The 26,815-nt window shown below is 38.1% G+C and overlaps 1 long non-coding RNA gene across 3 annotated transcripts in view; it reads right to left on the reverse strand.

Moving 5' to 3' along the window:
- LOC118249685 (uncharacterized) overlaps positions 1 to 26,815 on the reverse strand; it is a 155,360-nt gene that overhangs the window by 56,627 nt on the left and 71,918 nt on the right. For all 3 annotated transcript variants that reach the window (XR_004779185.1, XR_004779183.1, XR_004779184.1), the window contains one exon: positions 25,460 to 25,637. This is a non-coding gene — a long non-coding RNA (uncharacterized LOC118249685). The remainder of the gene's footprint in view (positions 1 to 25,459; positions 25,638 to 26,815) is intronic.

A 26,815-nucleotide genomic window follows, 5' to 3' on the forward strand; every position in this document is an offset into this window, starting at 1 on the left:
GTGAGTTCTGCAAACCCCGTGCTTCTCACTTTTTAAAGTATGAAACAAAATGGGATGGAGAAGGAGCATGCACAATTTCTGTTCAAAATACCAGCTGTCCTCCACAGATCACTATCTCCAAAGGGGGTAAAAACAATCTGAGAAAACCCTACTAAAACAGAACTGTTGTCTATATACAAGAAAAATAAACACTAACATCCAGCATTGTTAATAGGGTTCTGCTGTTATCAGCATGAGAATTTCAAAAGATATTGTGCTGTTATGACTGAGATTACATAAGCACCTAATCAGGCAGTAATATCTTTCACCAACTGACAAAGTTACAACGTTACAGTAAAATACCCAAACCAAACAAAGGAGCTTTGGGGCACAAAAACTTTTCCTGAAGTACCAAACACTGAACTGTACAGATATTGTGTGTATGTTGTAAAGAATTGAGATTTTCTTTGCTTTTCATCATAATGAGGTTTTCTGTTTCTCCCCATTTCAGGCCATTAATCTGTAGTTTAAAAATATTGAACTGTGTAGAGTGAGACAAGGTCTTTAATTTTAACTAAAAGTTGACATGAAATACATCAATTAGATTTTTAATTTACAGTTCCTAGATGCATACATATGAGTACTACATTCGGTTAAAGATTACTTTAAAGTTCAGATTGTTTTCAGTTTACCATTACTACAATGCATTTTGAACTATTTCTGATTTCTGTACCTTAAAAACAACTTCAAACAAATTACTGTAGTTTTACTTGCCTAAAGAACTCATACATATAAAGAATATCAAATTACAGGCTCCATTCAACAGTCCACCTTGACACATGCTTAATATTAAGCATTCATTAAAATCCATCCACACTCAGGAAGCATGAAAGGCAGTGTTTGAATTCCACCAAAATAAATAAAAGAATAAAAATAAAATAAAATAAAATATAAAATAAAATATAAAATAAAATATAAAATAAATTAAATCTTACCTTTTCCTGATTATAATACTGACATGGGCAACAAGTAAAAAATGGTGCTGTCAACAGAGGGTGGAATCTCCTCTTTCATATCAGTTTTAGAAGGCTTAACAATTCAGGAGTTTCAGACTCACTTTCCTTTATAGCAAAGGTGGAAAGGATTCAAATCAGAGAGCCATGATATCCAGCCAAAACCTTGCACTCACTGCTTCATTTAACACAAAATTGGCTAGTGAACAGTGTTTCTTCCAGCCAATAAAGCACGTTGGCACTGAAATTTAGTAGAAATCCACATTATCTTCCTCACCTCTACTCCAAATTAAATGAGAGCTACCACTTTATTTACATATTAATGCTATTTGGTCAAAGACAGAGGCATACTTACATACAGCTCAAGCTGGAGATGCACATATTAGAGACTGAAGAGAAAGAAAACTGGGAAAAGCCAAAAGTTCCTCCAACCATCTCCATCACCCTCCAACTACCTGTATCAGTACACTGATTTGTCTCTTTCTTTCTTCTCATAGTAAGACACTTTGGATCAGCCTTAATTCCAATATCCCCAGTCTTCTAGAGGTTTCATTGCTCAAAGGTTTTAGGATGAGTCTAATAATGAAAGAAAATAATCTCAAGATGTGTTCAGTTGTATCACAGAGAGGTGTGGGAAGAAATTCTATTTTGTATCTTTTCTTATGCACATACAATGCTTCCTCAGTATTTTACCTGAAATTTTGTTTTAATCACACCAGTATTTCAAAATACACGTGAAAACTTAGTAGAAATCTATTCTATAAATCCTGCCAATGTACTAATAAAAGTAAAGAAAGAAACGAAGCCTGGTTACAGAGAACAGAAAGGGAGAGAATGGAATATTTGATGCAAAAACTTACATGAAGGCTTAGATAGGTAAAGATTATATGGGCTTAGTGGGTTATTTTTTTCTTGCTATGAACTTAAACACATGTATCCTGCATTTTCTCAGAGAACTGACCAGCCACTTAAAAATGTATTGTTATTAGGTACTGTTCAGTAGGGCTCGGCTCAAATTACTGGATCCCCTCAAGGGTTAGGACAGTATCTCAGATGTATGGGTAACCATATGGTTTATATGACTCATACATCCTTTGGTTTTGCTCCCATAAGATTTTATAAGATTGCTCCTATAAGATTGTTCAATAGAAAACCCCTAACTGCTTCCACTTCACAATTTCCGTAATATCCTCCAGTCACTGCAGACTACGGTCTTATAGTTATTTGCTGCCTTTTACATTTGTATCTACTTCCTTCCTCTCTTATTATTAGCTAATCAACTCAGGATGACGGAAAGGCCAAAAGCAATTTAACTGGCCAAAATCTCTTAACCACCCAGTTTAACAGGTTGTGTTCAAAGGAGCTCTTCTTCAGCCCTAGAAATCAGAACTTCTATTGTTACATATTGCCTTTGAGTCCCTTTCTTCTGCAGGAATCTGCAAAGGCAAATGCTTATTAAAAAGAAGGTCATCTAGGACCAGAACGAGATGTGATTTTCACTGTTAATAGGAGTCATGGCAATAATGCTCTATGAACTTCAAGCGTATTCAAGTCATGTTTTTTTTGGGGGGAAACAATGAGGTTTTTTTGGTTCAGCTCATCTTACTCTGATTGGTTACTACTGCTATTCAATAACACTGTGTTTTCACTGGTATTGATGAAAATGCCCCAGTTTTCCGACCTCAACATATATTGTATTCTGATTTGTAAAGGGCTATCAGAATTACATACATTGTGCTAGGCAAGATTCCTTCTTTTCAGTATATCAAATATTAGAAATCAACAGCAGTTATGAAACTCCCCTCAGGGCTCAAGGTATTTTACTGCCAAGATTCAGCTCTCAGATGCATACTTAGCCCTTAGTATAAGCCAGTGTCATATCTCCTGCTTCGTTTTCCCTTCTCATATCTGTTTTGTATCCCCACATAATTATAGAGGCTTTTAACTATCATTCGAAGGAACAGGGAAGGAGGACAGCAATATCCTCAGTAAGAAATGAATTCTAGGTTGAAGTGGTAGTACTTTTGTACTAACGTGAATTTGCCACAAAATGCTGAACAATATATTATTACCATGCCAATTTTTGTAAGAATACAAAAATCTGCCGTTCAACAATAAATATAATGCACATGCAACATATGTATAATTAATGAAAACAGGCTGAGCATTATGAATAATACTGTTACCAAGATACCATAAGCTCAGAACAATCTTTCAGGAAAACACTGTAATGGTATCTTTTGCAAGCAGGCAAATTCATTTTTTGATTTAAGCTTCAGTCAGTACATTTGCAGTGGTAATTCACCGATGTAAGACTCAGTTTTATTACTTTCCACTTACCAACGCTGTAGAACCAACACAGCTCTAAAAGCACAGACTCTGTTCTTCTGGTTGACACATGGGGAACGAAATTATTCATTAGACTATGAATCAAAAAGAGATGATGCACCAATGGCAGGCTGAGCATTCAAGGACGGAAATTAAAGGTCTTGAGTTATTTGTACATGAGTAAACGTGGAATAGTGCCATAGGCTTTGTCTAGACTAAGATTTAAAAGTGTGCTGTTAACATGTCTTAGCTAACACATATGATAAAAGCCTTTTATCATTAATGCGGTATATAAATCAACACAAAGCTGACCAAATTATAGCATGGTGGGAAATGAATCTTGATCAATATAAGAAGATATAGATTACGGGAGGCAAACCAGAATTTTCGAATACATCACTCAGAATTTGATAACTGAAGTTTTCTATGTGTCCACCTCCGAGTAATAGGCTAGAAAAAAGTTATGGAGGAGAAAGTTAAAATAAGTATGATTTATGCCAATGATCAGCTAGAATCCCCAAATTTATTTACATGAATGTTAAAGCAATTGGGCATCACCTGATGTCCTGTTAACAAGAATCCAATAAATAGAATGCTCCTATAATCTCTAGAGTAATCCTATTGGGAAAGAATCATAGGAGAAAATATCCCTTCAATCCTGTATTTGAAGTATGATAAGTGAAGAAAACCAACAAAACCAAACAAAACTCCACAGGTTGCTAACTTTTTCAAAATCATATATGAAGAATTATGTATGACATATTAAGAATGAAGTAACTTCTTTGGCACAGAAGAGTGAACTATGCTCTTTGCAAACCAAGGGAACTATTTAAAACTACTAAACTGTCACATATTAACCGTATTTCTCTTTTATGCATTAAAATCACAACAATGAGCTTATTTGGATAACAATGACCTGTGCTCTATAAATCTCCTGTCTAATAATGGCACAAGAATGGGCACTACTTACATGACAGCAAAGCAATAATGAGCAACATAATGTGGTGTACGTAACATAATAAGAACATAGAGCAGAACTGAATCTGAGTATATACAAAACTAAGTTAGAATGATTTGACAAATAATGGCTTTATGTGCAATACCATTGCTTTCCTGTTAGCAAGTATTTATCTAACCAATGAAAAAAAAAATCAATTATTTTCTGTTACATCCACATACATATGTGCACATGTATGTGTCTCAAAACACTGGCTCTAAAAAGATCTAAGTATTAGCAGCAGCTAGGCCAATACATCTTCAAATTGTTGTCAACATTTTCACCCCTTTTACTGATGTACTTTTATTTATTAGATCATACAAGTTTATTAAATAAGCTAGCACTTGCATTTCTAGTATATACCATTACATTGAGATGTTTATTTATAGTGACTCAGGCAGTAGCGGAACAATTAAGAAGTGGAAGAGTTCTATCAAGAAAAGAGTTTTTGTTGGCATATGAGTTGCAAAGAAATGCTAACGTTCTTCAGTTCTGACATAGCAAACAAACAAGCACAAATAATTCTTCATGTGTGGAAATGAAAAGGAATCCATTGTTGTTCCCTGGGTAGGAAGGCATATTTATTATTTCAATATGGAATTTATTCTGGTTGATGGATGTAGACCAAGATGAGAAAAATCAATACAGTCTAGTATGCATTCAGTCTGTGCAATGTGGATTTCACTCTGAGCAAGGACAAAAAGGTGAGAGATGCAAAGAGAAAAATTGTGTTTATTTCTTAAAATTATAATACGCTGTTACTGTTAAAAGGTTTAACTCACTGAAGTTAAGCAATTAACCTTCTAGTGTTGACATCAGCAGCCAAATTTAGGACAAGAAAACATATAGCAAGTCATCTTCCCTTCTGTTGTTAACCTTTATTCATTCATATTTAATGCATTCATTTTATAACATGACCTGTAGTCAGTGCAAGTTTACTAGCAGGATGCATTAAGAAAAGGCAAAATACGTTCTGTTCCCCATCCAACATCTGTAACCTTACGTTTTCCTTATAAAGAATGAGAAAATGGAAATTCATAAGGTTTATGAGATTCCTGTTGCAAATTCGGAACAGCAAAAATCTGCCTTTCTCATTGGTTTATATGTACTGGATTTTTTTTTGCTCAGGAGCCAGTCAACGAATATTATGCTTCTTCCAAGGGAACTCCAATGCAATTTGTCTCCTTGAGAACTACTGCTGGGTTCCTTGGAAGACTCAGGACATGGGCAGAAAAATGTCAAGGGGAAAACCTTGCCCAAACCTAGACCAGGCAGCAAAGTTCCCCAGGGAAAAATCATGTTTATTAAACCACTACTTACGTTCAGTAAAGGTTAGCAAGCATTACAACAAATTTGCTCTTGGGTCAAATAAGGCAGAAAGGGAAGCAGATGTGATACGACCTGACAGGCCTAGATTTTTAGCTGGAAGCTACAGTACTATTTTGGACTCTTTCAGGTTCTGGATCTTGGTTTACAATAATAAAATGACATCTCCATGCTGATTCTGCTAAAGAAATGAAGAATGATTATTTTATCTCCGGAGTACTGCAGAAGTTAGTGTTCAATGTTCCACCACCATGTACAAGTCTAGAGCAGGTTGGCAATAGCAACTCTGTAAAGATGATGGCTACAACTGTGGGATACTACAGAAAATTGCCTCTGCTCAAGCTTTAAGAGAACCAAAACCTCTTCTTATTTTCTTTCAGCCTTGTGAAAGTGCCTGTGAGAGGCCTATTGTGTTCCTCTTAAGAAAGGTAAATCCACTGTATTTACTGAGAGATGCACTCTGCAAATGATCTAACATCTCATTAAAATGATTTTACCCCATATTGTTATGGCACACAGGCTCTCAGAAACAACATTTTCAATACTATGCTCTTCAGATCTCATCAGAATCCTAAACTAGGTCATCTGGAAGGATGGTACGGTACACAAACACACACATCCAACTTCTCCCTTTCTTAAATGCCCACTATTTAGAGGTATTTTCTGTGCAAAGGAAAGTTTAAGAGCAAATGAAATAATATCTTTGATGGCCCTTTAGCAATAGATCTCTCAGCACCACAAGAAAGGCAAGCTCCAGATCAGGGCAGAGGTCCATCACATCAGGGTGGCAGGCAGCAAGGTTTATTCTTAGCACATATGAGTTGACATTTGGTAAAACCATAGCAAAGACAAGGGAGGTTGTGAATACTTTGCCAACAGGCTAAGGGCCACGTCATCCTGATAACTCTTATTACAACTACAGCTTACTTCATTTTAGTTACTGCACATTAGCAAAGATATAGGAAAAAAAAATTAAAAAAAAATGTCTGGTGAAAACAAGGCAGCTGAGAATTAATGATAAAACAAACCTAAACAGGCATTGGACATAATTAAATATGTTTTTGAGTAAACAGGTAACCAATCTAACACTTTAAAGGACATTATACTAAAATTAATGATGAACTTTTGATCAACACACAAAAAATGCAACCTCTTAACATCTGTGGAAAAATAAAGATGTGTATGATATTGTTTCACTATTTTGCTTTCTGAAAGAGAAAAAAAAATACTTTAAATGGACAGCTGTTATCCCCAAAGGTATATGTTTCAGCTATCTCATATGCAATAAACCATTTGCCCTCTTCTGCAGTAAGGATGCCAATAACATTTTTGTGTTAATATCCCTTTGAAAATATTCCATGCAGTGCTTTTCTGTTGGATCAGAGAGTGACTAGACAGTCTTAGATGTCACCAGTTTAGATACAGCCATCTCCTGAATGATTCTTGAAATTCAAAGATTAGGCCTGATTTTTTGGATTTAATTGTTACAGAAACTTTCAGTGAAGGGCAGAGGGACAGGAAGAAAAAGGGGAGAGAAATGCACAACTAGAAGGAAAATAAGCAGGAAAAAACAAAAACAAACAAACAAAACAAAAAAAAAACCTCCAATCAAGAACTATAGAAGAAAATTGCCAAATACACAATTAAATTAGTGCTACACATTGTTGAAATCACCAATAGACCTTAATTTCTAAGTGCAGGTTCTGATACATTCTGGTCCTCAATTGAAAAAATAATAACTGAATTCTCTGGTCTCCACCTGTTGTAAATAGTTGCAAAACACAAGCCATTTTCTTTGCACCTATAACTTCCACTGAGTTCAGTAGTTCAAAAAGTCTCATTATTGCAGCAGATAAGACATAATTATGACTCTGGGCTTGACATGGTGAAGTGCCTCATTACACACTGTCACAGACATCACAGGATGCACCAGAGATTTCTTCGTCAAGGAGAAATAATGAGCTGTCCTGGGTCTGCAGTGTCTTTTATAGCCTTCCAGATGTTTGCATTTATTTATTTATTTGTTTGTTTATTTATGCCCTTAAAAAGCCCCAAATCTGGATCAACTACATAATGAAAAATATAACAGCATAAACCTGATAAAGATCAAAATACCAGGATTGCTGACAGTGCATGGTAATGGAAGTAATCTGTTTATTCAGCATTTTGTTTTGATAATACAGGATGCACTCAGGTTCTTTCTTCCACAGTTCCCCCCTCATTAACATCCTGTCCAGTTTGCTGCAGGCTATGACATTTTCTCCGATAATAGTTTTGGCATATGTTTCCTAAGGAAAGGCCTGGCCACCCTTCTGTTGAGCGGATGTCGATTGCGTTAATGCTGAAGATGCACATGCCCCACCTCCTGCTGGGTCTGAGCCTCTGCACCCACGTGATCTGTCACTACCACTCAATACCAACCACCCAGAAACCATACAGAGCTAGCACAGATCCTCCCTACAAATAGGCAATGTATGTATGTCTCCATATATAGACACACACACACATACGTGCACTATAGATAAATAGGGACATCCATGAAGAGACTTAAAGCACACAGCAGAAGTAGGCTGCATCTTATGTTGAAGAAAACTCACTATCATCTCCTCAAATCTTAAATGAAGGGCACAAAATACCTCAGGGAAAAGGCAAGCTCTTTCGCTCCCATTACCACGGAGCCTCATATACAGAGGCCAGTGTTACACTTGCTAGAGGCTGCTTCTTCAATTTTTTCAAGAGAGATGCAAAAGTAATGTGGGTGACATGTTAACACAAAATCATAATAAAGTTTTCAGCAGTGCTGAGATAAAATGAATTCTCAAATGCGTAAAATGCACCAGGTGAAGTACTGATCAGTAAATAGGATAACCAAAGAAAAATGTCCAGATGTTCCTCTTTGGCCACCTCTACAACTGTAAATTAAACAATGCCAAGAAACAATCCCAGACAGTAGACTTTAATTGTCTCTACAGTTATTAGACTTGTCAGGTTTGCACAGACTTGTCAGCATTCTCTCCTGCACCAAAGGTAATAAAAATCAGCCCAGGGATAAATCCCATAATGCAGTTTTGGATGTGGCTACCTTCTTTTGGAGATGGGCTGTCCTGTGGCCTCAGTGCCAAAGAAAAATCCCAGGCACATTTAACTTTTTAGTATAGACACAGCTCTTCTGCCCACTGTCAAAGCAGACCTCTGGCTTAATATGGGTACTCAGATCCCTCTCTCTAGCAGGGAATACCACCACAGTATCATCGTATCTGATTAGAATTTCCCAACTTTCCCTACTAGGTGCAGCAAACTACCTCAGCTTCATCTTACTGCTCTGTGAGGAATACCCAATACATAGGAAAGCAGGTAGTTGCCATATCCAGTGCATTTCTTACCCAAAATTTTCAAAAGATGAAGTATTAAGAGCAAAATTGTCCCAGGAAGCAACATGCAGAGGAACACCAAGATGTCGAACACACAAAACCAAGCCTATGACCTTCTCATTTAAAAATAATTATGGGTAGATAAACATATACACATACATGCAAATTAACCACCTTAGCTCTCACAACATTGTAGAAACTTGTGAGTTGTTGTTCATGTCTGTGTAGGGACAAGTAATGGACTTCTGCAGAGCCTAAAATCCCATTGTGGGACAGGAAAGTTAACTTTTAGGACCCTAAAGCAGTGTTCAGCACTCAGGAGTTCCAAGCTGTATTTGTACATGGATTGGCATATCAAGAACACATTCACATACGGTGCACCTTTTTCCCTGATGACCAAGTCAGAAGCCAAAGCTTTACTGTACTATTGCGTCTCCCCATGCTCCACTGAACAAGAACATGCAGCAAGTCAAAAATAGAAATGCCAAAAAGTACAAAAAGAGCATCCTAAACTTTATTTCCTACAGTTGTTAAAGGAGTGGACAATGGGCAGTGAAGTATGTCTCAGGAATTCACATTTTTCCAAATAGAAAAAAAATAAAAAAAATCAGTACAACTTTTCACAGAAATACAGGTCTAAATGCTTGGTACCCACATGCTGTCAAATCTGTAACCTTGAATTCCTGTCTCCAATAAGTACACAGATATCTGTTTGGACAGGCCCAAAGAAGTGACTTGACTTTCCTTCCCAAATTCTTCCGAAAAAGTTGCTTGTCTTCATATTCTCTTAGTAAAGCAATTAAGGTAGTTCAGCAGGGCAACAAATACTAGTAAAGATGTCAATATTGACATTGCTTCCTAATCTGTCATCCTAACCTTTGTTTACAATGATTTAGAGCAATATCAATTCTAAACACAGTCTAAGTACAAATTCTCGGTCTGTTGTTCCATAACGCACTAGTCCTCCTTTTGTCACGTTGTCCCTTGCATGATGTGTGAATTTGCACCACAAATCCTATTTTAACATAGGCAGGGCAAGGGCTGTAATCTGGCACAAACCCTACTTAGAAAAACAAGCAGAATGGGCATTTCTTCCTGGTGCTGTGCATCTCAAGATCTCAGGGTGCTGAGGACTGCTGATTTTTTTTATTTTTTATTTTTCCCTGAAGCCACATTTCATACAATGTGATGTTTTGGCAACACCCTTGTGAACTTCTGACCTTACTTAAAACAGCAATAGATTATCCCCCAAAAGCAAAGCCCTTTTCAGTGAAAATCCTTGTTCCTTCATGTCTACAACTTAGACAGGAAATAAGAGAACACAAACAGGAAAGAAAGTATGGGGAGATACTGAAGCAGAAATTAAATATGTATATATATATATATAAGTACAAAGTTTCTGTATCAATTCTAGACCAAAGCAAAATTCCTTACTTCCAAATGTGCCACTCAGAAAACTGCATGCATTTTTAAGGACAGCACTCACCTGCTCTTTGCAGTACTAGAATAAAGAATTATAATTGAGAAATACATTCTAAATACAATACAATATATGCTGAGGAGCCAACAAGGTAAACTATTACAGCTACGAGTTAGCTGCAAATCATGGTAAAGATCCCCTGCTCTTTCTCTCCTGTCTCGTTCCTCCTTCCCGCACGTTGTAACATCTCTAAGGTGGTACAGAAAACCCAAAGCAGAAATCTAGGCATGAGACATGTCACTCACCTAGGTCTGTTTTGGTTACATTTCCCATCACCAAGCAGACAGGAAACGTTCTCAGGCTCACAAAGAGGCGAACAGAAGCCAGAGCTAAAGATAGACTGTGGTGTGTGGTTTTTTTTCTTTTTTCTTTTTTTTTTTTTTTTTTTGCATACTATTACTCTGAAAGAACGGAAGCCATATGGGGATTGGGTTATTATTCAGCTAGTTACTGCCTTCAGGTGGCTCCAAATTAAAAGAAAGATTGTCAGCAGATGTACTGCTCTACTACTCTACCTCTTCTTCACATCTACTCTACCTCTTCTTCAACTGGCATATTACAGCATTATTACCGCTATTCCCACCAGCATGCTCTAGCCAAAGATATGCCAGCATTTCACTATCCAACACTTCATCCCCTTACGAACTCACAGGTTGACAATTTAGTTTATAAAAAAAAAAAAATAATAATAATAAATCACCCTGGGCTTAATTACCAACACTTTCTTTTTTTTGAGGAACAATCCAAGGGAGCTTCAGATTTAGTTTTTTAAGCAGCTGAACCCAAAACACAGCAATTACAATACAGACATCTCCCTGAGAGCCTTGTCATGTCCCACATCACTTGTCTGTGTTTTAACCAAAGTACAAGCTAGGCAGTACCAGGCCCATCTTCTCTTGTCCCCAGGGTCATCAAATGCATTTTCACTTCTGTGTATCTTGACATCTCACTAATTTTTAAGGATTTTTCAATGGAAGGAGCCACTAAAATTAACACCTGCTTCAGATTTTGAAGTTTAATTACATCTAGCCCAGTATCTTCTTTTTCTAACTTGAGACTGTAACTTAAATTACTGCCCAGAGAACAGGTCACCACCATTGGTGAATAGCTAAAACGAATGAATAGGCACAGGGTAAACATGACAGATTTAAGAAATAACAATGATAAGCATTCTCTTCCATTTTATTTTTCATTTGTGGACAACAAGAGAAAGAACTGTTTTTTGTAAAGTATGTTTTTGTATCAGGCACATGCACAGAAAACCACCGTAAACATCTTCAAACATACATATATCAGATATATGTATGTGATATTCAAAACATCTCAAAGACACAAAATAACTGATGATACAAACTCGACCTACAGTAGCACTTGCAGACAATTAATATCCACTTTATGACAGAGAAAAAAAAATACATGAAACTATGGGTTTTTAAACCCTTGAACTCAGTGGCACATTTTAGTACTCATAACCTTGTAGGCTGATTTGTAACTACTCTGTGATTTGCAAGAGCAGTAAAATAAAAACAATCAGGCAAAATACATCCAGAATGCTAACTTCAGGGCATCTTAAGAGTAAGCACTTGTCTGTTTGCTCATACATACAGGCATTCATCATCAATAACAGGTACAACTGAAAACTAGAAGCACAGCTGAAATTTCAAAAGAATACATATATTGGAATTATTTGTCATTATTTGTATTCTTAAGAAAACTTCAAATTGTTTTCTACAGAATTACCTCGCATTTTCTTCCAGATTTACCTTGGTGGAAACAATTTTCCTTTGCTTGGAACTCCGCAGATTTTTTTTTTATTTTTTATTTTTACTTTCTACAGCAACAAGAAGATTATTTTATTTTTGGAAAAAAGAAGGAAAGGTAGTAACGATTGTATCAGATGCTGTTCCTTACACAATATACTCAGAATTATGCTATGGGGAAGCGAAGATAAAAGTTAAATTTGTGAGTGCAACAGAACTTTTCAGCTGTGAGTATTAAAGCAGGTTCCTTTTGAATTACTACTTTTCTGTTATTTTTTTGCAGCTGTTCATGAACTTTCCAGAATTTGCTGCTGAACACAAACTAAAGAAGACTTCAGAAATATTGAAGTACTATTTTAACTACATGAAGAACAATGAAAATTAAGTAATAATAATAATAATCGTGCCAATATTATTTCCAAGAGGGACTGGTTGTTCTTAACCATTCAAATCAATGTTGAAACACTTTCCTCCAGGCACCATTACCCCGTTCCAAACATTGAAGTATCCTTAAAATCACTCAGTGCACTTGAACAAGGCCCATGTTCTACAGCAGAAGTGTCCTTATTCTAATAAGGGCTCTGAATTCATTTGGAAGGCACTGTCCAAGACAACTTGCACTTCACAATAACACAGGCTTAGCTACATGATAATATTACATGAAATTAAACCACAGCCCTGCAATGTCCATACGCACTCAGGTTTCCCTACACATGTAAACGCGTTCAGATACCTTTATTCTGAAATCCTCTCAGAGGACTTCAACAATTCATTTAAAAGGTTTTTTGAGATTTTTTGGTTTTCAATACACTTCAGTCTCCCTAGTAATACTTATACAAGTACTTACATAGTACATAGTTATATATCTACATATAAGCACCATGACTCTGTTTTACAGGCATATGCTTCTAATACTCTATTTTAAACTCATAAAAGTACATTCTTATTACTATGCTCCTTGTCTGTCTCTGGACATTTCCCGTCTAATCTTTTAGCCATTAAAACTGAATTGTACTTCAACATGTCTGCCTAAGTTATTTTAGGGACACAGGGACAAACATTTATTTGTGTGTACGCCTTTATAGCACACAATCCTCAAGTTGGACTGAAAAAGAAAAGGCAATATGCTTCAACTTTTTTGTCATTATTTATTGATTATTAAAATGCTTCTCCTGGTTGAAAATATCATTATTCCCTGCAACTTTATGCAGTCATTTTCCAATTTAAATAAGAAACACTACTAAAGAATAAACTGAACACTTCTACACAAAGTTAAATACAAGGTGTATTTTGTGCCACAATACTAAATGTGATTATTAATTGCATATGAACTGCATAAAAAAACAGTATCATCATGTTCAGTTCAGTAAGGGATTGCTGTCTTGTATCTTTGGTAAAGTGCACAACAGTATCCTAAATCTCTTGCTTTAATTGCTCTGATCATAAACTTTTTTAAATGAACAGATAATTGAGTGCAGGAGGTGACCATAGAACAAATACTGGGTGCAGGAAGTCTCCTACTTCCTGCAAGAGCAGTCATCCTGTTGCCTTTCTGGACCTACACAATCCTGTAGCACAGCCGGAGGCATTAGAGATGCTATTTTACTCTGTTCTTAAAACATCCATTTACTACATCCATGCTACTACAGCACTGAATCTGAGACAACCATGGATATTACTGAGTCGCTGTTGGACATGGACTCTGAAGAACATCTTGCCCACTCCTCTACTCCAGTGACCATCACTTCAGTGGCCATGAGCCAGACCTTGGATAGCCTTAGGTGTTCCCCCAAAAAAGCTTCAGTCAAGGGTGCGTTGCCTGGCTTCCCTTCCTCCATGCAGCAACACAGTCCCTTAGGCCACTACACCTAGGGATTAGATGAGCTGCTTGCATTTCTCATGTCTCATGAGGGGAAGGAAACATTTTGGGAATGGTTGGCTCTTGGGCCTCTCGGAGGAGGGGTGGGGGGTGCAAAGATCCACCCATCAGGTTGTTGTTTCTTCCAGCTGACAATATGCAATATTCCTATAAATCTGCCTTCTGCAAGACAAGACAATCACCTGAAGAGCTAAAATCTGTATGCAATACAGGTCACAAGCAAGGCTGAGATATCTCAGTAATATCAAAGGCACAATTACCCACAGAGAGGAAGCAGCCAGAAAGAGGATGATAAGTAACAACAATTTGCCTATATAACGACAGGAGACAAAGATCCATATATCTTGAACAAAATAGCATCTTGCTTCTTCCAGGAAATTGAACTATAATCTCAGCTGACAAAATACTAAACTTTAAAGTATTATTTCAGCATGAGGAATAATCTTACTGCCAGCATTGGTTCTGTGCTGCACATTGTTCTTGCTGGCTGTTCAGAGATGTTCAGGTAGACCATATTTGAAACGGGACGAAGCTGTAAAGGCTACTGTGGCAAAACCTGTGTGAAGTACAGGTCCGTGTACTTCACCTCCTGTGGAAACAACAGAACTAATTATTGAACTGCTCATGGCCTTTGTACCTCAAGGGTTATGATCTGAACAAGAATACACCCTGTCACTGAAGTTCACTGAAGTGCAGATGCTGAAACTATAAGACTAATTCCCTTCCTTAAAGGGAATCAAAACACCCTGATGGCACCCGGTGAATATTAAAGCCAGCTTTGGTTTCAAAGTCAGAGACCCTTGGGAAAAACAGATGTCAGGTCACTCTTTGCTCTCCAAACATTGTTTTTCTCTTTTCTTTCTCTGTGTTTTCACTATCAACCCTGACAAATATTTTTCTGTTTTTCTTTCCCTCCTCCCTCCACCCTCTTCAGTTCTCCCACCATCTGTACCAGCTTGTTCTACCCTCACTGTGTGAAAACTTGATTAGGAGAGCAAGTTCGTTTGTGTGATATAGTAACAAAACAGCGCTGGTAAAGCCAAGTGTGCTGTGACCCCTGTGACCATCACATGGCTATTCTCCTGTGCTTCAGCCTGCAGATCAGCATCAGAGCAACATTATCCAAGTGCATGGAAAGCAGTTCCTACACCTTAAAGCAGGGCCACCACTACACCTGTGGCTCCAGAGTGAGAAACAAAGCAGGGACCAGCTTCTGTAGGGGAAAAAAAAAAGGGGGAGGGAGAGGGGCAAGGGGGGGGAGCAGGAGAAGAAAAAAAAAAGAAAAGAAAAAAAAAACACCAAACCAGCTGGTCTAGGAGTTTGTGTTCAAGAGAAGGTATTAATAGAAGCTTCTTAAAAAAAAAAATCATGGGGGAAGACAACACTTCTCCCTACAGGATGACTCTTCTCAGCTGTTCAGTTGGTGCATAGTTGACATCATAGAGCATGAAGATTCACATCCCTTTCGTGGAACTTGCACCAGCAAAAAGTTATGTAATGTACTTGCAGATGGTCTCATTATCTATGTGAGCTAACACTCATGGCAATATTCTATTGTATACTTGATAAGTCATTACCTTTAATTACAAGAAAACAAAACCACCACACCTCTCCTTCCCATCTTCACTTCCTTCACACACACAATTCAGCATGCTCTGTGTGTGATAATACATAATTAATAAATAAATTAATTAAATATTAGTGTTTCCAACACAGAAATGTCTTGTAGTAGTTAAAATTATCTACTGTATCTAAGAACCATGCAAAGCAGAACTGAAGCTGACTCCTTTCCTGGGTCTAGGCATCTATCTGTCATTATCTGTAGGTGAAATGGAGCAGCATGAACACTGTTGGCATGGCAATATAAGGGGAATTTGTTCCCAGCTAGGCCCTTACTCTGTAATTTTTACATGTCTGTGAATACACTGATTCAGGAAGGCTACTGTATTTTAGCTGATAAAAATGCAGTGTTTTTTTCTTCTGTAAAGGCTTTCTGTAATGATTAATACCACTCTTTCTTAAAGAATTTGCTGTATATAGCTTACATGCAAAAATAAAATAGTTGGATAAACCATTTCATTTAGAAGGATAAACCTTAAGCAGCATTTTTTGCTATCGCCGACACTAAGTTTCTTCATGTACTTGTGCATAAGCAACACTGGGATTGCAACTGGAAGGATGGTGCAGATGTGTCCAGTCCCCAAGGCACTGAAAATTAGAATGCTACAGGCATATTAGATGATGCTCTGAAATGCATTCTTCTGAGATATTAAAATTCCGAAACCCCCAAACACCCAAAATGGTGGAAACACCTCTCTGCCAACTAAGAGCATGCTCAAGAGTGGAGGCACCCACTGCCTCAAGCACCTTTGAATCACCTCCTCTGTCCAGTTGCCTCAGCCCCAAGCATAATTTGTTCCAATATACTCCATTAATTTACCTAAATAAGGACTATTTGAAGGGCCAAAAAATGACACCGAAGTCTTCTCTCAAATATACTGACACAACCCAGAGCCACTCTACTGAATTCCCAAGGGCAAATTAAGTTAGTGATGCCCTTCCACACTTACCTGGGCACAGAGGAACAGACTTTGTCTCACACCCTGTAGCAAAGTCTGAGTAGATAGGACTTGGAAAAAGTCAACAGCTCCACTTCAGGAAGCACAGATTGTTTCTACTTCATTCAGTTAATTTATATACAACTAGGTGTTGGTATATTACAAACTAGATAACAAAATAAAGGAGGTTGGGTAGGGGGGAGTGTGTATTTATTCTGGGCTAAATGCACATGAAAGCAGTAGTCAGTCTGCATAATCAACACAAAATGTATCTTTTCTGAACTGTGGATGTCTGCAGCATAGAATCATAGAACAGTTTAAGTTGGAAGGGACCTTGAAGATCATCTAGTTCCAACCTCCCTAGGTCACCCACTAGATCAGGTTGCCCAAGGCCCCATCCAACCCAGCCTTGAACATCTCCAGGGATGGAGCACCCACAACCTCTCTGGCAACCTGCTCCAGCACCTCACCACCCTCTGAGTGAAGAATTTCCTCCTAATCTCTAATCTAAATCTCCCCTCTTCTAGTTTAAAACCATTCCCCCTTGTCCTGTCATTATCTGAATGGGATAGGTACTGGTGGTACGAGTGTTGGAGCTCTATGTTTTGTATCAAAGGCAACCATTTATTTTGAGAGGTAGAACTGCTGCAAGCAGACAAGGTGCCAGGCACTGGTGGCTGCCCGTGACAATGGAGCAATCACCTGATGTCTCCGTGAGCTCACCCACCTGCTCCAACGGTGCGCGGAGCTGAGGGTTTTCCCTGATTGATGTGTGTAACTGCCTCACAGAGCTGCGTGGGCGAAGGATGTGGGCTAGCCCCAGCAGCGTACCAACCTGAACTTCCCTCTGACACTGCACAAGGAGAAGACAGACGAAGACAGACTGACACTTATACCTACCCACCCACACAGACAAACCAGCAGATATAAAAATACATGACCTTAAAAACCAGGACACAAGCAAAAGAGAAGGAAGCATCTCTCCCCTTTTTCTCTTTCTTCCCTCACTCACCAGTGCTGCAAATAAGTCATGCACGTAAATACCACCAGCACAAAAACAGAGGGCTGGTGGAGTTCTGCTGTCTCAAATCAAGTTACACACAAAACTATGTTGGCCCATTGCCTTCGCCATGTTTGCTACCATATTCCTGTTACCACCCTCCTAGAAATTCACTCAAACATTCCTAACTCTCCACTTGTCTATTTATTAAATAAATAAATAACTGCACTTCTGTCTGTATAAAAATAAAAGTTTGGTTTAAAAAAGTATCTGGAAAGTTCAGAAGGACCAACTTCCCAAGCCTACAAAAACAACCACTTCTACCACATATGCTCACCTATCTCCTGAGAGGAAATTCACTGCTCCGAAACCTGATATTCTGTATGCTCTAATTAAGGGAAAAGGAAATAGCTTTCACAGTCTCTTGTGCAAGGGCCAATGAACATAAGTCAAACACTCACCTAAAACCATGAAAACACTTTGAAAAGAAGCAAAACTAACATTCTGCTAATTTCCCAGATGTATATCCAGTAATGCTTCTGATATAAAGTGTGGTGGGGTAGGAAAAAGGAAAAGGAGAATTTAGTGATGTGGGAAGGACAGTTGCCTTCATTCTTCAGCCTTAACCCATTTTAGACATTTGTGATAGAGGGATTCACTCTGAGCTGCTTTAGCAGTGCTACTGTGGTGACACAAAGCAGACAGTCCCACATCTCAGAAAGCTTCTTTCTGAGAAGAGTTACGCTTCTCCCATCACAGTTATTTCTGTAGCATCTATTTAAAGCTTACATGAAGTTAGCAAGAGTCAAGCCAATGCACAGCCCAGGAAGTCTTCATCTACTTCTTGACATTTCAGGAAGAAAGCCTTGCTCTTGTAAATGTTTAGAAAACTCCAAGATTTCTCTCACATTGAAAACGCTTTCTGTCTGTGGTGCAACATGTCATTCTGCCTGCTTCTTACCAGTTTAACGATGACATTTTTTCATTGTATTTGTACAAAAGAAAAAAAAATGTCAGGCAAAACATTTACATACTGTGGTGGTTTTACCTTGCTAGGCAGCTGAACTCTACCACAACTGCTCTCTCACTCCCCCTTCTCAGAAGAGGAAAGAAAGAAGAAAAGGAAAGAAACAATTCACGGGTTGAGATAAGGATAATTTAATTAAAGGAAAAAATAATAATTAAGGAAAAATTATTAATAATTAAATAATTTAACTAAAGGGAAAAAAATGAAAGGGGAAAAGGGAAAAAACAAACAAACAAACAAAAAAACAAAACAAAACAAAACAAAAGCAACAAGCAAAGGCTGTGTGGAAGTGCAGAGGAAAGAAATTCCTCTCTACTTCCCACAAATGAGCGATGCTTGACCACATCCTTGAAGCAGGGCTTCAATGCACATAGCCACTGTTTGGGAGGACAGACGTTTTCACAAGAGCCCACCCCTCCCCTCTTCTTCCTTTTTCCACCTTTTATTGCCGTGTGGCATCATATGGCATGGAATATCCCTTTGGTTGGTTTAGGTCAGCTGCCCTGGTGATGTTCCTTCCTCGTCTTTTGCCCACCCCCAGCTTGCTGGTTCTGGGGGGTTGAAGGGAGTCCTGATGCAATGCCAGTACTGCTCAGCAGCACACACAACACTGGTGTGATACCAGTGCTGTTCCAGCTACAAGTGCAGAGCACAGCACTGTACGGGCTGCTGCAGGGAAAGGTAACTCCACCCCAGCCAGACCCAGTACCCATACACATTTCCCAGTTCCACTCAGCATCACCATTATCTGCCTGAGCAACTTTGAGCTCAGCTTCAGCACTGAATGAAGGCAGGTGAGGCCTGGAACGAGTTCTGAGATTAGAGACTGTGGTCAACGGCTGTTCACTAAGCAAGCAAGCTACCAGATTTTTTTTTCCAAATCTACACATTGCTAAAAGCATATGTAAGTTTTTGGTATAAATGCATTTTATGTTAGCCAACAAAATTGTAAAGGAGACACTTTACATGTAAGACATTACTAGATAGAGACAGACCCGAGTACTCCTTGTACAAACACACAAAACTGATCCAAAGGGATTGGCCCCACATTCTTACGTACCTTCTGCGTAACTGTCAGCTACAACAACAGTAATGCAAATGCGATGCCAAGAGTAAAAAATGTAACTCTTATCTGCTTTCTTTGAACAACTTCAGTTAAGTGCAAGATGCATGGATCTTCAGATGTGGATGCTAAATTAAATCTAGCCTCTTCTATCTTGTTTTGCAAAATATGAGAAATCCCAAAACAGAAAGTAAATGCTGGCTTCCTCTTCAAATGTGTGGTTTATTTGTTGACTCTGGAAATATTAAGCAACTCCTGCTAAAATACATTGATCTGAAGGGACTGTACTGCTACAGGGTATATGACATACCAGGATAAAGCAAAGTACTCTAAATCTTTACCAGTTGCCTCTGAACAACACTTACAGAAAAATATTTTTGCATCTTTATGCATCTTAGCCTGTCCACAGAAAAACAGTAATTACATCTGGTGTAAAAATTAGGGTGAAAATAACAATCATATTATTATTAACAATGATAAAACTTGATCTTTATATAATACTTTTTACCCCTGTAATTCAAAACACTTATTGTCCTCATTTCACAAATCTAAGACCTCAGGAATTTTGTGAAGCAGTTACAAAGCCATTGACAATCCCTCAGACATAGCTGGTGCTCTGCAGTCCTACCAGATGAAGGGCAACAAAACTAGTTACATTTCTTGTTTTTCTTTCTATTAACTGCCACCTTTGCCTCTACGTATTTTGATCTGCCTCGTTCAGTGTTTAGCATAGTACTGCCTTCTATCCTGGCTTTCCTTGAACACAACTGTTTTTTTTTTTTCTTTGGAACTGCCCTACTTCCTGACAGACTGAGCAATTACATGACCAAAAACACTCACAACATCAATTTATCCCCAAAAATCTCCCCCTGCCCACTCCAGTGCCATTAGAATACATATCTGTAAAATGATGAAAATTACCAGAAAACAAGAGAGACTACCCTGTCTTTTCTTGGCAGGGTAAAGATGTCTAGCATTGCAGTTTCTCTCCTTGACACACTGATTTGTTTATTAGGAGCCTCTGGTAATGCCATGCTCACGTCTACAAAAGTAGCATTTTCTAAATCATTTGTATTTGTTGTGCTCCTTTACCTCTGGCCCTCACCTGATTTACAAGATGCAGCTTTAGCACCTACTACAGGCAACACAACAGGCCAAAAAGAGAATCCAAACTACACTGAGCAGCACAGTTCAGTGGTTCAGGAAGAAAAATTGCCCACAGTGATCATGCAGTGGTAGATCATATCAATAGAAACATCATAGCCATCTTTTTTCACCACCTCCATTTCATCTTGAATGTCTGGTGCTGTCAGAGTTCCCTTTAACAGAGCAGAGGTCTCTCTGCCAGGCACACAGCAGCTGAAAACTCAAGCCTACCAGTTCGATGCAGCTGGGTGGATTATAACAATTTAACTAACTCCAGGCCTTCACCACCAGCTACACTTCTATTCACTCCAGTTGTACCTCTGAAAAAGGAAAAGTTGTATCCCCCTGTGCCAGTCTGGCCACCTGCAATTCAGCTGAAGCAAGTGAGAAGCTTCCCTACCCGTCAAAAGAGAGAGATCTGTAATTTGCAGCATAAGCGCCATAATAGGGCTTTACATTACATAATACATAGTAGCAGGGCATAAATTACATACGACAATGTCTTTTGCTTGTCCTTACAAAGTCTCACATCAGATAGCAACTCCCAAATGTTGGGGCCCAACAGCTTGGCACTATCTGGTGGAAGAGTAGGCAAGTGGATGTAGTAATCACCCTCCACCAGCATGCCTGCCCCTACATAATCTCTTCTTAAATCAGTTGTCTTTCTTCACATGAAAAAACATCATCGTGATGGAGAGGAGCAAATAGCATGATATTTCACTTTGTGCCTAACAGCAGAAGGGTTTTCTGCAATAGGGAATTCAAGGCATAGGGTCTGAGAAGCAGGAGATTTTTAAAGCTATAATATACCTATACCTATAGAATTTGTTGAACTTACTTTTTCTTTCTCTTTTTTTTTTTTGGTTTGAGATGAAATGTAAAGGCAGCTCCCTTATCAATTCTCTACTAAACAAAAGATTGACTAACTCAAGCATCTCTGTAAACATAATAGCTAGTAGTTTTGAGACACTCCCCTAAAGTTTCATTGTGTATTTTCTGACAATTAACACATGAAATCAGTTACTAGCTTCTTCAGACTCAGAAATAATAATAAATTATTCAGGCATGAAACTGTAATTACTGGTGGCAGGACAATAAACACCATGTAGCTTTGCCTTGCTAAGCAAAAGACAAACTGAATGGATGAAATAATTATCTAAAACCAAGGACACAGTCAGATTCCAGCTCATCTTCCTGTCCACATCTCCACACAGAAAAAATCTCATCTCTTAAGTAAACAAACACATAAGGAAGCAACTAACATTAATAAATTAGAAACTCCATGGAGCAGACAGACTATGATCTCATAACTTGCTTTTTGGGTGATTTTTTTTTAAGCATCTTCTTTCCAGCCAGACTGAGCTTAAATTACCTGAAAAGTTTAAACTGAGAGTATCTTGAAATCATGAGGAAATTTGAGGAAAATTGCTTGGTTATGACTATACTACTCATTTTTAATTTGACAATGCAATTTAATTTGATTTAAGTAAACACAGAAACCTTGCAAGAGTTGATGCATCAGTGTTAAATGGAGCTTTTTGCTCAAAACCAGCAAATATAAATGTACTTTAAAGAAAAAATCTCTCCTGTCTTTGACTAAGTGCAATGTATGAAGAGTTAAAGTACAGCCATAAACTAATGCTTTTTTTGCAAAGGAAAAGCCTTGTAATTAACCCTCAGGCAAATCATCAACTTCCACATTGCTCAGTTTTCTGTCCTTGAGACATTATGGCGAAAACAAACCTTGTGAGGCCCCACAATGCAGCAACACCCCAAATGCAGGTGTGACTATGGATATTTGTCTATTTTCTTTCAACACTTCCACCCTGCTCCCCTTTTCTCATTAATCTCTTCTTATTCTGCTGCTCAGCAGCAAGAGAGGGGAGAAGAGTCACACTCTCATTTTTATGGTCCTCCGGACCACTCATAGTAGCTGTGCTTTGACTTAACAAATTTCAGAAAGTCAGTGCTGAGAAGAAATGTGCAACTTCCCAGCCATGCCCCTCTGGAAGGAAATGAGCTGTGTTCTTTAGGGAAAGGGAAATTACTTTGGAAGTCTAGACCGAACCCTTCCTTTTCCATCCCTCCTCCTGTTTCTCCCTTGAATATATTTAAGACAAAACAAAAGGAAGGTGGAGAATTTAAAGGAACTGTTGGACAGAATTTCCATCCCTGTGTGTAATAAAAATGTAAGTGGATGTGGATTTAAACACTGACGAAACATCACCTGGAGGAAAGGAAGGAGAGACAGAGAGCTACTAAAGTGCCAAAGATGTTGGCAGCATGTGGCACGACAAAAGGGGAATCAGGAAGGAGGTGAAAGGCAGCATATTGCAAGCAGCCAGACTGATCATCCTATCAGGCTGGATTTGTCTTTAAAGTAAGACAAATAATGCAGCTCTGGATCTAGTTGTCTACAACTGTGTCAGTCAAAGGGAAAATCCTACAAGGTATTTAGTAAACTTACTCTGGGAGGGAATTTTAGTGATTACCTCCAAATTGAAGACACAGTAAGAGCAGCTGTGAGATAGGATCAGAACAGCAGGGAAGCTTGAAACAATCAATCAAATGAACTCAGGTGAATTTTAAAAGCCCCTAGAGACTCTATGAACTAAAATGGAGGAGAGACAGGTCATAAACATTGACCAAAATGGTAGCAGAGAAGAAAAAATGGCTAAAACAAAATAAAATAAAGAAATATGAAGAATATATATAAATATATATCCCCAAGTATTACTTGATTCAACTGGGGACTAGCAAGCAAAAAGACTTTACCAATCCAAGAAGCAAAAGAGGGACCAAGTAAATGGATAAAGAAGTTGATATACATTAAGAAAGAACGACCACAGTGAAAAAAAATAATCAGAAAATAGATGTAAAGATGATGTCGGAGGAATCGATAAATCAAATTGGCAGGAGGACCACCAAGGAAAGCAGTCCTAAGAGGGAGAAAGCAAGAAAATACATGTGCATTTGAAGTAAGCTGCAGTACGGAGAAGCACCAAGTCTCACTAACTTGCTTTATTTCCAACATAAGTGAAAAGATGTATTTTGAGTCCATTTGTTTGGTTGGCTTTGATAGGGGGAATGGCAGGGGAAGGAGCAATGAAACAAATGCACCATGAACTGACTCTGTGGACATCTTGAGAATTTTTCCATTCTGAGCATGTTTAATTCTTGCTGAATAGAGATTCAATGAAACCTGTATGACAATTTTTCTTCCCTTTACGGGAAAACAAAACCAGGGTTACATCAAGAGAGCAGCAGGGCAGCAAGACCACAACTTCCTATTACTCAGGAGCAGAGCACAGCCAGTGCCCTTGCTCTAACACAGATGCAAGCTAATACAAACGGCAGCTCTCAGTGCCCTCTGTCCCACACCCTAATAAAAAATAAAAAATGAACACTTTGAAACACCCTTCAGCCCCTGCTTTCAGCTGCTGGCACATGTCTCCATATGGAATAGAGAACAGGAAAGGGAAGGAGTGATCAGACAACACATCAGCTGAGCTCACAGGGAGGAGTGCTGCAAATGCCTGCTCAAGTCACGCTGCTTGCATCCTAAGGTTATACTGGACTACAGCGTGTGCCAGAGCTCAATGTCAGGTTTATTAGGTTCAGTTTTCTTACCTTCCAGTTGAAAAATAAAAAAGGAAAAAAGGAAAGGAGGGTTTGTCTTGTTTTTTTGACCAAGTACAGGAAAGAAGGTTTATACCTTAAGGAAAATTCTCACGAGTGGGAGTGAATGTGAAAATTGTATGCCTGAATCATACTGTTAATTCCCTAAGTCCCACATCATGTGGGGTTTGAATAATGTTTTCAGCTAGGAAACTTTTTATATTATTATTTATATTAAAAAAAAAAAAAAGTGGTCTAGAGCTCCTCCCTTTCTAAATCACAGTAGGACCCAAAAAGACCAGTTTTGTTTTTAAACAGTTAGCAAATTGCCCTTAAACTGGTCAATTCCAGTAATCATCGTCAAACTAATAACAGGCACTCTGTTGGTTTCCCCTTTGCCAGACCAAAAATGACCATTCAGCTAGATTCTTCTCCAAAATGTTTATTTCAGCTAAACTAAGTACAGTCGGGTTGCAGACACATTGCTCTTGAAGTTGGAAATCTCTGTAAAAGTTGTACACCTCTTGACATAATATTTCAACATCCCCCTCTCTATATATGTAGAGACACCACTAGACATATTACAGGTCTTAGGAAATATATCTTGAATAAATCCAAAAGCATTTCCTCCCTTTCTTGTTAGAAGCAGAAGCAAAATAATGAATTTTATCAGATGCTGCCTGTCAATTATGGCATACTTGTGATACAGGAGCATCTGCTGATTATAGGAACTAATAAATCAACATAGAAGTTCCTTTTATATTTATTTTAGCTAGATATAAAGTTTAACGTCTCTAAAAAGCATAAAATCCTATCAAAATCACTAGAAAATATCCAGATGTTTTTAAGTCAAAACACTGTAGTTAAACTTGGAAATGCCAACTTGTGGCCAGAAGGTTATCCAGTGTACTTACAGAACAGACAGCCTGATGTGCAGAGGCAGCATGATGTCTGTTCTGCCCAATCCTTTCAAAGCACCCATCACCAGGACACTGAGGATGTTGCTGAGGGCAAGGACTATATGGCAATATTTGCCTTGAAAGCTGGCAAAGAGTGATCCATCTGCATCTTGTAGCAAAGTGAAGACATTACCTAGAAGAAGTTTGAACAATAATCACTTAGAACAAGTAGAAACCACATATTACATACCACTGTAGCCACACGTCTCACCCTAGTCCTTCCAGATCTGGAGAAGAGAAGAGAACCATGCTTAACACCTCAGTAGCATCCCAATCAGTATAAAACAACATTTTTCTCAGAGACTGGAAAGGACACTGATACCAAGGTTGGCAGTAGGAGGATAACATGGAGTTCACAAATGTAAAATAACTTTCATAACTTGTGAAATAATTTGTCTGAGTGAGTCTACTGGAACAAGAATGTTAACTAAGGAGCAGATGAAAACAAGTTTTCTGCCCGTGGTCACTCAGCATGAGACAGTGGAAGGAAATGATGATGAATCACATCAACATGGGATGGAACAAAATCTGAAGGAGTACCAGTAACAAAGCCAAAGAGATAAAAGCCAGGGTAAGCTACTGATGAATTCTGGTGAAGTCATAACCAAAGGGAATAGATCTTTAATTCCCTTAACACAGAAGCATAACACATTCCTTGAATTATATTGTTTTATGTTAGCTTTAAAAAGTAGTAGAAGGCTAAACATTTTCATTTGTTACCAATTCTAATCTAAAAACAGAGAACATGCAATAAGACAGACAAGTCAATATTGTAGCTGTTGCTGCATATATTTAACTGCATTTACGTAAGAACGTGTGTACCTGTGCACATAGTGTATAAACCAATTCATTATATTTACACACAAACTGTGTAAGGTTTGTTTGAGGCCTGAACAAGGTCTTGTGCTTCTAAAATAAATTTTCTGTTATACTAGTTCATATAATAAAAGACTTTTCCTCTTTGATCCTTATAGTGTTACATACTACTTACACACTAATGGTATTTACATACATATAACGCACGCTTGCCCCCCCCAATTCTTCCCCTCATTATTCTGTTTTCTCTGACCTATATCAGTGGACTGAAAACAGTTACACACTACCAACTGACACAAACCATGTACCCACACTTAAAAAAATATTGAGTAAAGTGTTCAAAGTAACCCTTCTATAATACACATGGCTTCCAAAGCTGCACTATATATGTGTATATATATATATTAGCCTAAAACCAAAATGGCATTATTTATGTTTTGTACATAAGCAAAGGATAAAACCTTCACATTGCAATTTTTTACAGCCCCATAATTT

The sequence above is a fragment of the Cygnus atratus genome, chromosome 2, assembly GCF_013377495.2.
Source record: "Cygnus atratus isolate AKBS03 ecotype Queensland, Australia chromosome 2, CAtr_DNAZoo_HiC_assembly, whole genome shotgun sequence".
Taxonomy (NCBI): domain Eukaryota; kingdom Metazoa; phylum Chordata; class Aves; order Anseriformes; family Anatidae; genus Cygnus; species Cygnus atratus.